We start from the raw sequence: 15,491 nt of genomic DNA on the forward strand, positions 1-15,491 counted from the left end.
ATTGTTTGCTCTGGGCTAAGCATCATATTCATGTTAGATGCTATAACAGTCTCATTGGATACTGATTTTTATTCAGTAGACACAGGAAAGGTCAGAGAACACACATTTCCAATCAGTGCTGAGCTGATGTTACTGTCGTTGGTCAAAGGACCATTTAACCATCATATAAAGTAAAGATGTTTTTGCATGAAGACATTGAACTTAGAGAGATGAAGTAACTTATCCAATACCATACAACTAGAATATAACTGTGTTTAGACTTGAGGATAATTAGGGATGATGTTGATACCTGTTGGGATTAGAACCATATTCTTATGTTTGGGAACAAAATTTGAACAGGACTACATACTTACAGTATCTGCAGGATGTTTCATTAGGTAAAGATACCCTACCAAGAGAGAAAACACTTTCATGTTTTTGGTCACCTGCATGGTGTGGCCTCTTGGTCTATTCACATGATGAAGATATTATTATTGCACATGCTTCATGTGCTATATATACACGTCTACAGCTTCCTGCATGCTCTGTATTATTGTCAGTTTGAACCTTACTGAGGGCTGTGTGCTTGAGTAGTGTAATTTACTGTAGTTACCTTTGGATACCTTGAGTGTCTCTGGGCAGGCACAGAATGGCTTGATTTAGTCTACCTTGTCACAGAGTATCAACCTTCCTTTGTGCAAATGGTTTTTTGCATATGCTAATTTTTAGCCAATCTTTGTGCAAGGTCTTTTGACTTCACTCTCTATCTTATTTTTCTGCTTCGATGGAACTCAAAACAATTTCTGCCTGCTGCCAAAGCTCTTCTGTAGCCAAAGATTTTACATTTTACTTGTAGAAAAGTACCTGTTCTATTCTCTTTTATCCTAGGCAGTCCAAAGATTTTTATAAAGAACTACTCTCTGGCCTCCACACACTTTCCAGTTTTGGGGGGGACCTGCATTAAGACCAAGCTGCACATTTCTTATATACATGAAGGGGGCCTAGGTCCAGTCCATGCTTGCTCTTTGGTTGGTGGTTTAGTCTCTGAGAGTCCTCAAGGGTCCAGGGTAGTTGACTTTGTTGGTCTTCCTGTGGAGTCCATGTCCTCTTCAGGTTCCTCAACCTAACTTTTCCACAAGACTTCTAGATCTCCATGTAATGGTTGGCTGTGAGTATATGCATATTTTCAGTTTGCTGCTGAGCCTCTTAGAAGACAATTATGTTAGGCTCCTGTCTGCAAGCATAACACAGTGTCATTAATAGTTTCAGGGGTGCAATGGGTCTCAATTGGGCCAGTTATTGGTTGACCTTTCCCTCCATCTCAACTCCATCTTTGTCCCTGTACATCTTGTAGACAGGACACATTTTGGGTCTAAGGTTTTGTGTGTGGGTCCTTATTCTTCCACTGGGAGTCCTGCCTGGGTATCGGAAGTGGCCACTTCAGGCACCATATTCTGTTAGGAGTGTCAGCTACAGTCATGGCCATAGATTGCCCAGGGTCTCCCTCCTGTTCCTACTCCTGTCCCAGATCTCTGGAATATCTTAGAGATAGATACCCTCTTCCCCCTGCCAATTTTCATTCTCTCTCCCTTGTTCTCCCTACACCTGATTCCTGACCTGTCTAAGTTTCTGTTGCTTCATTGGCAATCAAAAATAAACTTTTCAAGGTCAGCACTGGAATAATAGAGCATAATTCCATCAATATTGCTCAAGCTACAATCACATTAAAAACTAGCAATTACCTTTTGTTTTATTTTATTACTATTTTGTATGCTGTAGGGAAGAAAACATGCTCTTGAGTCATTTGTGGAGTTCAGTGGGCAACAAGTGAGAATTGGTTTTCTCTTTCCACCTTCTTAATCCTAGGGATAGAACTCAGGTCAAAAGTCTTTTATCAAAAATACCTTTATCTGCTGAGTCATCTCATTAGCTCAGGGAATTAGCATCTTCTAATGAATTTAGGAAATGTACTTGTAATTTGTGAGCAACACCTGCAACCTTTTTTATACAAAATCTATGAACATGGAATAAAAATGAAAGGAAAATACCAGTAAGAGACACTGAAAACCTGATGTTTCTGGTTCTTGTGAATTTTTAAATGAAATCTTTCTCTTTGTTCTCAGAATAGAAGATTTTGGCCTTAACAGGCAAAGCAATTGATTGGTTTGCCTTGTGCCCAGTAATTTAGACAAAAGTCATTATTGTTTCCACTTGAAAGGCTTTGCTATTTACTTCTTAGTTCAATTGAATGTTTATCTTTTTATTTTTTTCTCAATAATGAGTGGTAATGCTACAGGTCTCATCTTTGGGTCTGAGTGGAGCATGAGGCAGAAGTGGCTTCAATATATTTTATACTATATTATAAGAAAAATTATACTTTGTGCTAGTCATTGATTCTAAACAACCCTGTCTTCCATAATTACCAAGGAAAACAGAGTAGGGCAGGACACTTTTGGAGCGTGGTGTTGGACAGCTCGTTTCATACATCAGCACAACAGATTTCTCATCATTCTTTCTTTGGCTCATGAATGGCAGTGCTTGCTTGTCTTTGTAAAAGGAGCATCTGCAGAATTAACTTCCCTGGAATCCTTTTAAATCATTCTGCTTTAGAGATTACCATGTGCTTTGGGTCATTCTTGGTTCTTCAGCTTCTACTGTAGCAGTAAGACTGGGTTTGTGGTGACTGTTGGCCCAGGACCTAAGATTTGGCATTTTATGGTTTGTTTATATTTTATGAAAAATGCTAATATTAAGAAACTTTAAGATTTGTATTACATTATGAGAGATTGTCTTTATCTTCCTGTGGATTAAAGTACAATTTTCACGTAGCAACCTGAAGAGTGCAAGGTTCTTACATTTCTCAAAGTTTGCAATTGTAATATGAGGAAATAAAAACAAATGGCATAATAATGGAGGATCTATTATGATAGAGTAAAGAAATGTATGGGCCAGAGTCCTAAAGAAATTTTAGACTCTTAATTTTAGAGCCAACTGATCAGCAAAACCAGTCTTGCTCTTTATTTTGGTACCATAACTGCAGACTTCATGACCTTACATAAGTTTGGTTAGTTGTTGCCTAAATGTTTTCTCTATGGTTTCCAGTATAAAATGAGACTTGATATAATGAACTTGAAAGGCATTAATAGTACCTCATTGAGTGTCATTTGAAAAGAATCTAATATGCTGAATATATTCAAGTGAGGAATTTCATGTGCTTATGAGTAACATCTATGAACCAAAAGCCACTATACAAAATTATTCCTATTGATAATACATACACTGTGATGTTTTCATATATGTTTACACAATAAAAACATGCATATTTAACATCTTTATGATGGGATCATTTTAAATTTATTGCTTGATAATTTTGGAATATGTACCATTATTAACCATTAATTCCACTGTGCAATAAGTCTCAAAATGTAAAATCCATTCTTAATTGTAATTTTCTGCTCTTTCTAGTCATATCTTCCTATTTCCCCCACAAGGTCTAATAATCACCTTAATACTCTCAACTTTTGTGAATATAAAGTTGTTTGATTTGATGCAGTGGTTGTCTTTTTGTACCTGTTGCATTTCATTTAGTATAATGTCCTTGATATTTATCCACATAAAGCTAAATACTTTGTTATGATGGGACAATTTCTATTTTATTCATATCAAATTTGTCTCCATATATCCTCATGTACCTACATCAGTATATCTTATGTTTGACACTTTTATTAGGTCACCTATATCTAAGGATGAATAAATGTATTTCGGTCTATCTGTCTTATCAATTCATGTCATCTATGCCTTCATATTTCTTTTTTTAACATTTATGAAGAAACATCTAACTCTTTTTTTTTTTTAGATTTTTTATTAGATATTTTCTTTATTTACATGTAAATTTCTCCATTCCTAGTTTCCCCTCCAAAAAACAAAGAAACAACAAAAACAACAAAACAAACCCCTGTTGCCTCCCCCCTCCCCATGCCTGCCACCCCACCCTCTCCCACTTATTGGCCCTGGCATTCCCCTACACTAAGGCACAGAACTTTCACAGGGCCGAGCTCTTCTCCTCCTATTGATGATCAAATTGCAATCCTCTACTATACACATGCTGCCAGAACAATCAGACCCCTCCATGTGCAGTCCTTGGTTGGTGGTTGAGAGCCTGGGAGCTCTGAGGGTTCTAGTTAGTTCATGGTTGTTCGTCCTTAGGGGCTGCAAACCCCTCAGCTCCATTGGTCCTTTCTCTAACTCCTTCACTGGGGACCCTGTACTCAGATCAATAGATGTCTGTGAGCCTCTACATCTGTTATTAGTCAGGTACTGTCAGAGCCTCTCAGAAGATAGATATATTTAGGCTGGCTTGCCCTTCCTTCAGTCTCTGCTCCACAGTTAATCTCTGCAACTCCTTCCGTGGGTATCTTCTTAAAAGGTTCCCCCTTTTAAGAAGGAATGCACTGTCCAACATTTGGTCTTCCTTCTTCTTGAGTTCCTTGTGGTTTGTGGGTTGTTCTTCCTGTATTCAAAACTTCTGGGCTAATAACTCACTGATAAGTTGATATTAGCCCAGAAGCTTGGAATACCCAAAATACAATCCACAAACCACAGGAAATTCAAGAAGGAAGACTAAGGTGTGGATACTTCATTCCTTCTTAAAAGGGGGAACAAAATACCCATGGAAGGAGTGGAAGAGACAAACTATGGAGCACAGACTGAAGGAAGGACAATCCAGAGACTGCTCCACCTGGGAATGTGGGAAGCCACATTCAATCGTCAAACCCAGACACTATTGTGGATGCCAGCAATAGTGACAGGAGCTGGCTGACAGGAGCCTGATATAGCTGTCTCCTGAGAGGCTCTGCCAGTGCCCAACTAATACAGAAGTAGAGGCTCACAGCCATCCATTGGACTGAATAAAGTGTCTCCAATGAAGGAGCTAGAGAGCTGTAGGGTTTGCAGCCCCTTAGGATGAACAACAATATGAACTAAATAGTACCCTCTGAGCTCCCAGGGACTAAATCACCAACCAAAGGAGCCGTGAGTTGGGAATCATGGTGGGACTCATGGTTCCAGCATCATATGTATAACAGAGGATGGCCTTTGGTTCTATGAAGGTTCTATGCTCCAGTGTAGGGAAACGCCAGGGCCAGGAAGCCAGAGAGGGTGGGTTGGTGAGGAGGGAGAGGGGAAGGGAGAGGGAACAGGATTATTTTTTTGGAGGTGAAAATGGGAAAGGAGATATCATTTGACATGTAAATAAAAAATACTTAATAAAAAAATACAAAAAAAAAAAGGAAAGAAAAAGAAAAATGTGCTTTCATTGATTAACCTGCCTGCCTTTGTACCAATACCAGGTTTTATTTGTTTGTTTGTTTGTTTATAAATATTGCTCTGTAGTACGCTTGAGGTCAGAGATGGTGTTTCTTCCAGAAGTTCTTTTATTTTTCAGAATTATTTTAGTTATTTTGGATTTTTTGTTTTTCCATATGAAGTTGTAAATTGCTTTCTTTGTCTATGAAAAATTGTGTTGGAATTTTGATGGGAATTGCTTTGAATTGAATCTGTATATTGCTTTTTATTAGATGGCCATTTTCACTAAGTTAATCCTGCCTATTCATCAGTATGGGGACTCTCTTCATCTTCTGAGGTCTTCTTTAGTTTCTTTCTTCAGGGACTTAAAGTTTTGTCATGTAGACCTTTCATTTGTTCAGTAAGAGTTACATCAAGATATTTCATATTATTTGTGGCTATGGTGAAGCATGTTGTTCCCCTAATTTTTTCTCTGCCTGTTTATCATTTGTATAAAGAAAGGCTACTGATTTCTTTAAGATAATTATATATCTAGCCACTTTACTGAAGTTGCTTATCAGCTGTAGGAATTGTCAGGTAGAATTTTTTGGGGGGCCACTTATGTTTACTATCATCTTATTCATGAGTAGTGATACTTTGACTTCTTCCTTTCCAATTTGTATCCCATTGATCTTTTGTTGTCTTATCACTCTGGCTAGAATTTCAAGTACTAAATTGAATAGATAGGGAGAGAGTGGGAAGCCTTGTCTTGTCCCTGGTTTTAGTAGGATTGCTTCAAGTTTCTCAGCATTTAATATGATGTTGGCTATTGACTTGCTGGATAATACTTTTATTACATTTAGGTATGTGCCTTGAATTCCTGATCTCTTCAAGACTGTTAATACGAAGGGCTGTTGGATTGCTTTTAGCATCTAATGAGATGATCATGTGATTTTTTTCTTTCAGTTTGTTTATATCATCAATTATGTTGATGGATTTTCATATATTGCACCATTTCTGCATCCTTGGAATGAAGCCTACTTGATCATGGTGAATGAAGTTTTTGATTTGTTCTTGGATTGGGTTTGCGAGAATTTTACTGAGTATTTTCGCATCGATGTTCATCAGAGACAGGAGCCTAATGTGGTTGTCCTGTGAGACTCTACCAGCAGCTTGCTGAGACAGAGATACTTACAGCCTAGCATTGGACTGAGGTCGGGGACCCCTATGGAAGAATTAGGGGAAGTATTAAAGGAACTGAAGGGGATGGCAACCTCCTAGGAAGATCAACAATTTCAACTAACCCTGGATCCACGGGTGCTCCCAGAGACTAAGCCACCAACCAAAGAGCATATACAGGCTGGTCCAAGGTGTCCCAGCACATATGTAGTAGAGGACTGTCTTGTGAGAGAGGATGTGCCTAATTCTGTAGAGACTTGATGTCCCAGGAGAGGGGATGGTGGATGGAAGGCTCTCTTAGAGGCGAAAGTGAGGGGGAATGGGTGAAAAACTCTGCAAGAGGGGACCAGAATCTAGCAACATTTGAGATGTAAATAAATAAAACAAGAAAGAAAGAAAGAAGGAAAGTAAGAAAAAAAGAAGGAAGGAAAGAGATAAAGAAAAATGTGCTTGCTGTCTTTTCCTAGTGGTCAAGGGGCTAACGTCAAAAAATGTTGATTGATGGGATAATCAAAAGGGAACTTAGGATATAGGATTGAATTGATATGTAGATAAAAAAGTAGGCTTTAGTCTGTGAGAGCTGAGCTGTCTGATGATCGTCTTCAGAAAGCTACCTCAAGCAGAATACAAAGGTCAGCTTGCCCCCACCTCATTGACTTCAAGTCACACTTTTGCTGCTCACAAACACCCCTTCCTCAGAAGCTCTTTCCAAGCTGAAGCTGGTTCTTAGCAATAGTGTATTTCTTGGGACATCAGACTCCTTAGAGTTGTGAGATATGGGCCTTTTGCTTTCTTCAACACCTATCGTAATCAGAAATAGCATCCTTATAAAATTTAGCCTTGAAAATCAGAAAAAAAGAACCCTAGAATCTACCTTTTATTCTATTCTGTTTTTCTTATCCTTTAATATTCACACTGGGAAAGTTTTAGGGAGAGTACAGACAAGTTTTGGTTTCCTATTTCTTGCTGAGCCAATTTTTCCTGCACCATATCCTATACTACCATCATATAAAATTTATATTGGTAGTATAAATTCTCATTGCTGTGCTCAAAAGACACAACTTAAGGAAGGAAAGGTTTCATTTTACTGATGATTCAAGTACAGACTGCAATAATGGTGGATGATTATGGCTACACAATTTAGAGTGTTCAATGTGGCTTATTTACCCTTTCACAGATTAGGAATCAGAGTTCTCAGTGAAAAATAGGGTAGCAGACTATAACCCTCAAGCCACATTTTTTTTTTTTTATTGTAGGCTCTATTTTTGGATACAGACTTCCTGCTATGGTCAAAGCTATTTGATTTGAGTGAGTGACTTCATTTTCAGCCCACAGAGAACAGGTTACATTCATTTAAGAAATGGTGTAGGTATTAAGATGGTCTATCCATAAAGTCATTCACCAACTGTTTCAATGAACAATGGTTCTGCTTGGAGGGTGGCACAGACATTAGGTGAGGGTAAGAATTTGGTTCATTAGCTGTGATAACCCTCAAGGCACATTTTTTTAGTGATGTAAATCATCCACTTTCTATATGATGTTCAAGCTTCCAACACAGCAACACTAGTGGTGGTTTAAGTACTCAAAAGCATGAACCTGTATGTGGAAAATTTTACAGCCTAACCATGAATGTATACATTAAGATTATTCTAAAACTAGTAAGAGCATATCTACACTCAAACATGTAATTCTGACTGAGGGTGGAAGAGACTCAGAGATAGAAATAGAAGTAAACAGCAGATAGATAAATAATTAGATAGATGATAGGTGGTAGATTAGATAGATGATAGAAGGATAGATAATAAAAAGGTTCTAATAACCATTATTTTTCTTTTAAGAGGAAAAGAAAAATTATTGCTTATGAGTTTTCTTACTAATATTAAGTATAAAAGAGAAAAACTTTGGCAGAACCTGAAAATTCTTATTTAATGTCTTTTATTTTTATGCCAGAACATTTAATGGACAATGAATTTGTAATGAAAAAAAATCATTGTAATTATGCTTTTCTTACAGTCTTTATTTCTTTGATTAAATAAATTATATGACTGTCTCAGTTGATGTGTTATATATTTTATATGTATTATATATATACATATATATGTATATAGTCTCTTATTTTGTTCCCTTAAATATATACTTTGCTTATATACTTCTATATGAAGAATATTTTCACTGAATAACATTCCAGATAGGTCTTTTTGTGTTTTAATAAATTATGGTATAATTTTCAGTCTTTTTTGTTGTTGCATATTCTTTATACATAGTGAAAGGTTTCAGAAAGGAATTTGTATCAAGAATTTTTATCTCTTGATCACATTTATCCTTTCTCTTTCCCCTTTCTGTTGCCATTCACATTCACTCTTCCACTCTAATGTCTACTCTCCTGTCCTACATATATGATTTCATGTATCAATAATCTAGATTTTAATCCAGAATTATTAAATGGCAAAAATTGTGTGACTTTGTGATGGTAGAATATAGACCAATTAATATATCCAGTAAGTATTAAATTATATTATTTATGGCCAGGTCCCTCTGGGGCATACCCAACATCTGTGAACTGTGTCCTATCCCTTGAGCTTCATTTTCTGACCCACAATTCTGCCTATATTCCTAGATGCCTGACAGCACCAGGGATATCCAGATGATAAGAAGTCATCATAAGCACACAGACAACAAGAACCAGGACAATATGACACCCCTAGCTATTGTACTATGGTGAGCACTGGATATCCTGACACAGCTGAAGCACAAGAAAATGACATTAAGTCCAATCTTAATGAAGATGATAGGGGCTGTTTATGGGAAAATGCATAAATAACTTAAAGAAATACAAAAAATACAATCAAACAAGACCTGAAAATGAAAATAGAAGCAATAGTTGACTTTTGTCAAACCACAAGAAACTCAAGAAGAAGGAAGACCAAAGTGTGGATACTTGGATCCTTCTTAGAAGGGGGAACAAAATACCCATGGAAGGAGTTGCAGAGACAAACTATGGACTGAAGGAAGGACAATCCAGAGACTGCTCGACCTGAGAATCCTTCCCATATTCAATCATCAAACCCAGACACTATTGTGGATGTCAGCAAGTGCTTGCTGACAGGAGCCTGATATAGCTGTCTCCTGAGAGTCTCTGCCAGTGCCCGACTAATACAGAAGTAGAGGCTCACAGCCATCCATTGGACTGAGCACAGTATCCCCAATGAAGGAGCTAGAGGAAGGATCCAAGGAGCTGAAGGGTTTGCAGCCCCTTAGAATGAACATCAATATGAACTAACTAGTACTCTCAGATCTCCCAGGGACTAAACCACCAACCAAAGAGTATGCATGGTGGGACTCATGGCTCCAGCAGCATATGCAATAGAGGATGGCCTAGTTGGTCATCAATGGGAAGAGAGGCCCTTGGTCCTGTGAAGGTTCTATGCCTCAGTGTAGGGGAATGCCATGGCCAGGAAGTGGGAGAGAGTGGGATGGTGAGCAAGGGGGAGGGGGAGGGAATAGAGTTTTTTTTTTTCTCCCCTGAGGAGAAACCGGGAAAGGGGATATCATTTGAAATGTATAAAAAGAAAATATCTAATAAAAAAAGATGTTCTAATCTATGGGTATAAATATGAAAACTATTGGACCAATTTATTGCGGTGTTCATGTAGCAGAATTATAGTATTATATTCTTACCTCAGATTCATGATCTTTCCAGTCACAGTTTTCTTTTCCTACTTAATGGCATGGGTTCTATTTTCTGGAGTAGGCTTTCAATTCAATAAGAACTTACTTGGTTAAGTCCATAACATTAAGACCACTATTTCACTGGTGGGCCCATCTTGCCAAATTAGTTGTTATTGTAGCTCATAGCGTTCACAGTTGTGTAAGGTTATTCATTACTTTTCTCATCTACTAGCATACACAGAAACTTCCAGTTCTGTGAAAGCTAGTCCGCAGTTATAAAACTTCCAGGCTGATACCAGCTTGATTTTTCCAAGTCCCATGTGTTCGATATTTGTTGTCTTCAGCAATTGGGACTTCTAATCACATTATAGGGGGTAAAAGAGTGATACTAGTAGCCTATAATGTCTAGAAGGGATATGTATATGGGACATCTGAGGCAATCAACTCAAGAACATATCCTATATCTAGCAATTAATGTTTTATTTGATATCTTTTGTATCCTATTGTATACAGGAAACACATTTTTCTTTCCTGAACCCACAACATAAAATAGTAACTCTATATGTATATGATGTATATACTATATATGTATATGGTAAGTATATGTATGCATATGCACAAGTTTTTGTATATGTATTTGTATATATTTTTAAAAGCTTGTATAGTGCTAGGCTTCTACATGTCTTTTCAAGTGTCTTTTATATTAGGCATCCCTTTTCATATTTCCCATTTCTACCCTGTTCTCTTGCCACCCACTCCACTGTAAATCTTATTATAACACTTTCTAGTTTTACACTTAACTTTTTCCTCCTATGAAATGCATTATCTACCATGGCATAGATGACTTCATATCAGTTACCTCCTTTGGCTTCATTTCTGACCCTTATCTTCTGTTCCATCAGCTGCTGTACTATTGCTCTTTAAACAACATGAGGAAGATTCAAAGCCCAGAAGTGGTAGTTTTTTTTTTTTTTTTCCTTATCATGAAATGTTCACCTCCACAATAACTACACAGTTTGCTTCCTGGCTTCCTTCTGGTGTCTACTCAGATACCAGCTCCTGTTAGTCCCCTTCTGATGACTCTATCTGAACTCACAATTCACTCTGTTCTTTGTTCTTTTTGCCACAGTACTTGAGGCTCCCTCCTTGCTAGTAGTCTTAGCTATCTTTGACTCTCCCTAGCTTAGACACTCACAACTTTTCAATAAAAACTCCATGAGTGCACTGGCTGGTTTTGTGTGTCAACTTGACACAGGCTGGAGTTATCATAGAGAAGAGAGCTTCAGTTGGGGAAGTGCCTCCATGAGAGTCAGCTGTGGGGCATTTTCTCAATTAGTGATCAAGGGGGGTAGGGCCCCTTGTGGGTGGTGCCATCCCTGGGCTGGAGGTCTTGGGCTCTATAAGAGAGCAGGCTGAGCAAGCCAGGGGAAGCAAGCCAGTAAGAAACATATCTCCATGGCCTCTGTATCAGCTCCTGCTTCCTGACCTGCTTGAGTTCCAGTTCTGACTTCCTTTGGTGATGAACAGCCATGTGGAAGTGTAAGCTGAATAAACCCTTTCCTCCCCAACTTGCTTCTTGGTCATGATGTTTGTGCAGGAATTGAAACCCTGACTAAGACAATGAGTAAAAATGGAGCCTTGGATTTAAAAGAGGGAGAGTCCTCAGATCCACTGAACTTACTAGGGTACAACTTATGCCTTCCTGGTCATATAGGAACAGAAGGGACTATGAAGAATGGAGGTACAATTCCATAAGCTAGACCAATGCAGAGAGAGTAACAGGAAATCACAAATAAGAATTGGGCTCAGTGATGGAACGATGGCAGCTAGGTAATCAAAGGCAAGAACAGAAGAGCAAAGGATAAGGTAGAAAGAGCCACTAATGTCTAGTCAGTCATGCTAGCTTCTTTCTGTTGTAGGAATCCATGATAGAATGGTGGATTCCATGAAGAAGTGCCAAGAAAGCAGATTTACCAGGACAAGATCAAGTACTCTTCTTCTAGTTGAAAGAGCAAGAAACACTTGCTGACAGAAGCCTGGTATGGCTGATCCCTGAGAGGTTCTACCAGCATCTGACCAATACAGATGCAGATATACCCAGACAACTGAGTCTGGGGGACCCCAGTGGAAGAGCTAGGGGAAGGACTGAAGGAGCTGAAGGGGATTACAACCCTATAGGAAGAATGATCAACTAACTGGACCACCCAGAGTTCCCAGATATGAATCAACCAACCAAAGAGGGAGGGAGGGAGGTATGTATCCATGGATCCAGATATATATGTAGCAGAGGATGGCCTTATCTGACATCAGTAGGAGGGGAGGCCCTTGGTCCTATGGAGGTTTGATGCCCCAGTGTAGGGGGATGCTGGAATGGGGGAGGTAGGAGTGGTTGAGTGGGTGGAGGAGCACTCTCATAGAGGCAAAGAGGAGGGGGGAGGGAGGATGGGATGAGGGATTTTGGAGGGGTAACTGGGATATCATTGGAAATGTAAATGAATAAAATGATTAATTAAAAGAGAAAGAGGTAAAAATCAAAAAGAAAAAGAAAATCCCATGAAGTTCTGTCTTAGCTCAGTGTGATTGAGCATGCTGTTAGATGCTGTGACGAAGGCATGATTAGAAGTTTTCAGTTTGTGATAACTGTTGTAGACAAAGGTCTGTGGGGAACACATATGGGGCACCCAAAGAATGATGCAAAAGTCTCAGCAGCAGGAGGTATCATAGGAGGAAGCATCTTTAATCCCACCCTCTGTCACGCTCAATTAAACATAGGCAAACTGAATAGCAATTTTAATTATATTTTGTATATGTCCCAGAGCACATATAAGGTTTGATATAAAATACAAATTTTATGCATCATCTTTACACGTTGTTGACTTTTTTAGGATTAAAAAAACCTTAAGGTTTTTCTAACTTTAACCACTGATGCAATAAACACATGGGTGAATTTCAGTGGGACAAACACTGATTAGATTTATGTGACAGACAATATGTTCAATAATGGGTTTATGAAGATAAATAAGACATGCTACCCCAAGAGGCTGAGAGTAGTGGGGCTGAAAAACTGATAGATAGTTAAAATTTGTTTTATTTTTCTCTATTTAACTGGCTAAATGTATATCCTCTCCAATTCTGATATTTCCTTAAAGCTGCAATTACTTTTCAATTCAGCATAGAATTATTTGAGTGATAAAGAAAAATAGCTTTAATTCCTACAGTTCTTGTTTTGTATTCTGTTTTGTTTTAATAGATTACACATTTCGATCATATACAACTTTCGACTTTAAATACGGCTTACCGTTATAAAGGATACTTTGCAGTACAACTCCTGCCCCTAAAGCTCAGAGATCATTGCAGAAGAGAGGGCAGAATGATTGGAAATATAGCAAGGGCGAGTATATGAGAGCGTTTGGAGGGATGGAAGGGTGACGCCAATAGACACATCAAAATAGATGGAGAAAGCTCACAAAGCCCCACTCTACACAAAGAACTGCAGGCAAGGGAGGAAAGCTACCATGGGAAGATCACAGTAATTGATTTGTCTAGTACCAAATGGTCCGCCTCCCAAAACAGACTCACAAGTTTCAGTATATGAACCAAACAGGTAAACTTTAGGAGTGTGTGTGTGTGTGTGTGTGTGTGTGTGTGTGTATGTGTGCATGCAATAACAATCAATTGAAAGAGACCAGGAGTTTTAGAGAAAGGTTATAAGAGAGGGTTTGGAGGGAGGAAAGGGAAGGGAGATATGTTATAATTATATTATAATCTCAAAAGATCAACATAAAAATGAAGAAATATTAAAATATTCATACATATAAAAGAAATATATGTTTTTTTTCAATTTGAAAAGTATAAACATTAATGTTAAGTTCCACAATATCCCTTCTACTTGTATAGTACTTCAGTGAGTGGATAGACTTTGAGTCTGGTTATTGTTGTGGGATGTTTTTATTTATTTGCAAGTATTTTTTAAATAATAAAGTTTCAAAAAGCAATCTGCTAGCTAAGTATATTTGAGAGCACTTTTGACTTATTTTATTTTCAAATTATTTAAGTTCCTGTATATAAATGCACACACCTTTTGTTTTCAAGTTGATAGTTAAAATGTGTGTATGGTATCATGTACAATATATCTGGAAATATATTAATATTGGTGGATGGGTGCTGGATAATTTCCATGTACATTTCTTCATATAATTATTGGGTTATTTTGACAAGAATAATCACTTTCTTGACATTTTTCAGTACTCACCCATAGTTATCACCTAATGCAATTCTTGCATTTTTCCTCTGGATAATTTGACTGCCATTTGCTAACCCTGTCCTTGGAGTTAACATGGAAGACAATCATCATAGGAGATTATGTTGTATTTTTTAATCATCCTCTGAGTCTAATTAGTACTGTCCATATGCATGTGGGTGTTTGGCCATCCACAGAGGCAGAAGTAATCCACAAACAACCATGTCCATAAAGGCGAGTGACTCCCCCTCCCTCTGCAGCCATAAAGTGTAAATAGCTTTTAAAAAGTAAAAGGTGATATGAACTTTAAGAAAATCAGTTGGGGACACTAACCTGGCTTGCAGATAGATAGTAGTAAATTGATATGAACAATATATACTGTATCAATTTATAGAGCATTCTTTTAAAAAACAAAACAATTTTTTTAGAAAAGAATATGTTGTAGGGTTTGGATCAGAGTTCTTTTAGCTGAATGTACAACTTATTTTTGTATCCTTTGATTCCAAAATTTCATCTATATCTCTGGTTTACAAGATTTCCTTCACATGTCTTTAAGAATATAGTGATTTGTTTCCTGTCTGTCTCTGTCTCTTCTTCTCTTTGTGTCTCTCTGTGTCCCTCTGTGTGTTTCCCTGCCTCCCTCCCTCCCCTCCTTTCTCTCTCTCTCTCTCTCTCTCTCTCTCTGTCTCTCTCTGTCTCTCTGTGTCTCTCTCTTCTCTCTTTGTCTCTCTGTCTGTCTCTCTCTCTCTCTCTGTCTGACTCTCTCTCTCCCTCTTTCTGTCTCAGGCTGTCTCTCTTTCTCTGGCTGTTGCTTTGCTCCTGGTTGACCACCTCCTGTGTGTTTGACTTTGGCTGAAAATGAACATTGACTCCAAGTGTTAAGTCTTCTGAGGCTTGGTGCTGTTAGGCATCATTGAATACAGATGAAAACAACAGTATTCTGATATGTTGGAAGCCCTTTGTGAGAAAATTAGCACAATCTCTTTAGAAAACCCTGGGTTGAACACACTTAATAGTTTTATGCAAAATTAAGAATTTGATCTTAGGAGCAGAAAGAGCATCCAATGCCAGAATGGGGTTTTACAATAATTTTTATTTCACATTTGCTGAATTGATTCTGGTTTGTCTTTTAACTGCTTGA

This window comes from Mastomys coucha, unplaced genomic scaffold (assembly GCF_008632895.1).
Source record: "Mastomys coucha isolate ucsf_1 unplaced genomic scaffold, UCSF_Mcou_1 pScaffold4, whole genome shotgun sequence".
In the NCBI taxonomy this organism is placed as follows: domain Eukaryota; kingdom Metazoa; phylum Chordata; class Mammalia; order Rodentia; family Muridae; genus Mastomys; species Mastomys coucha.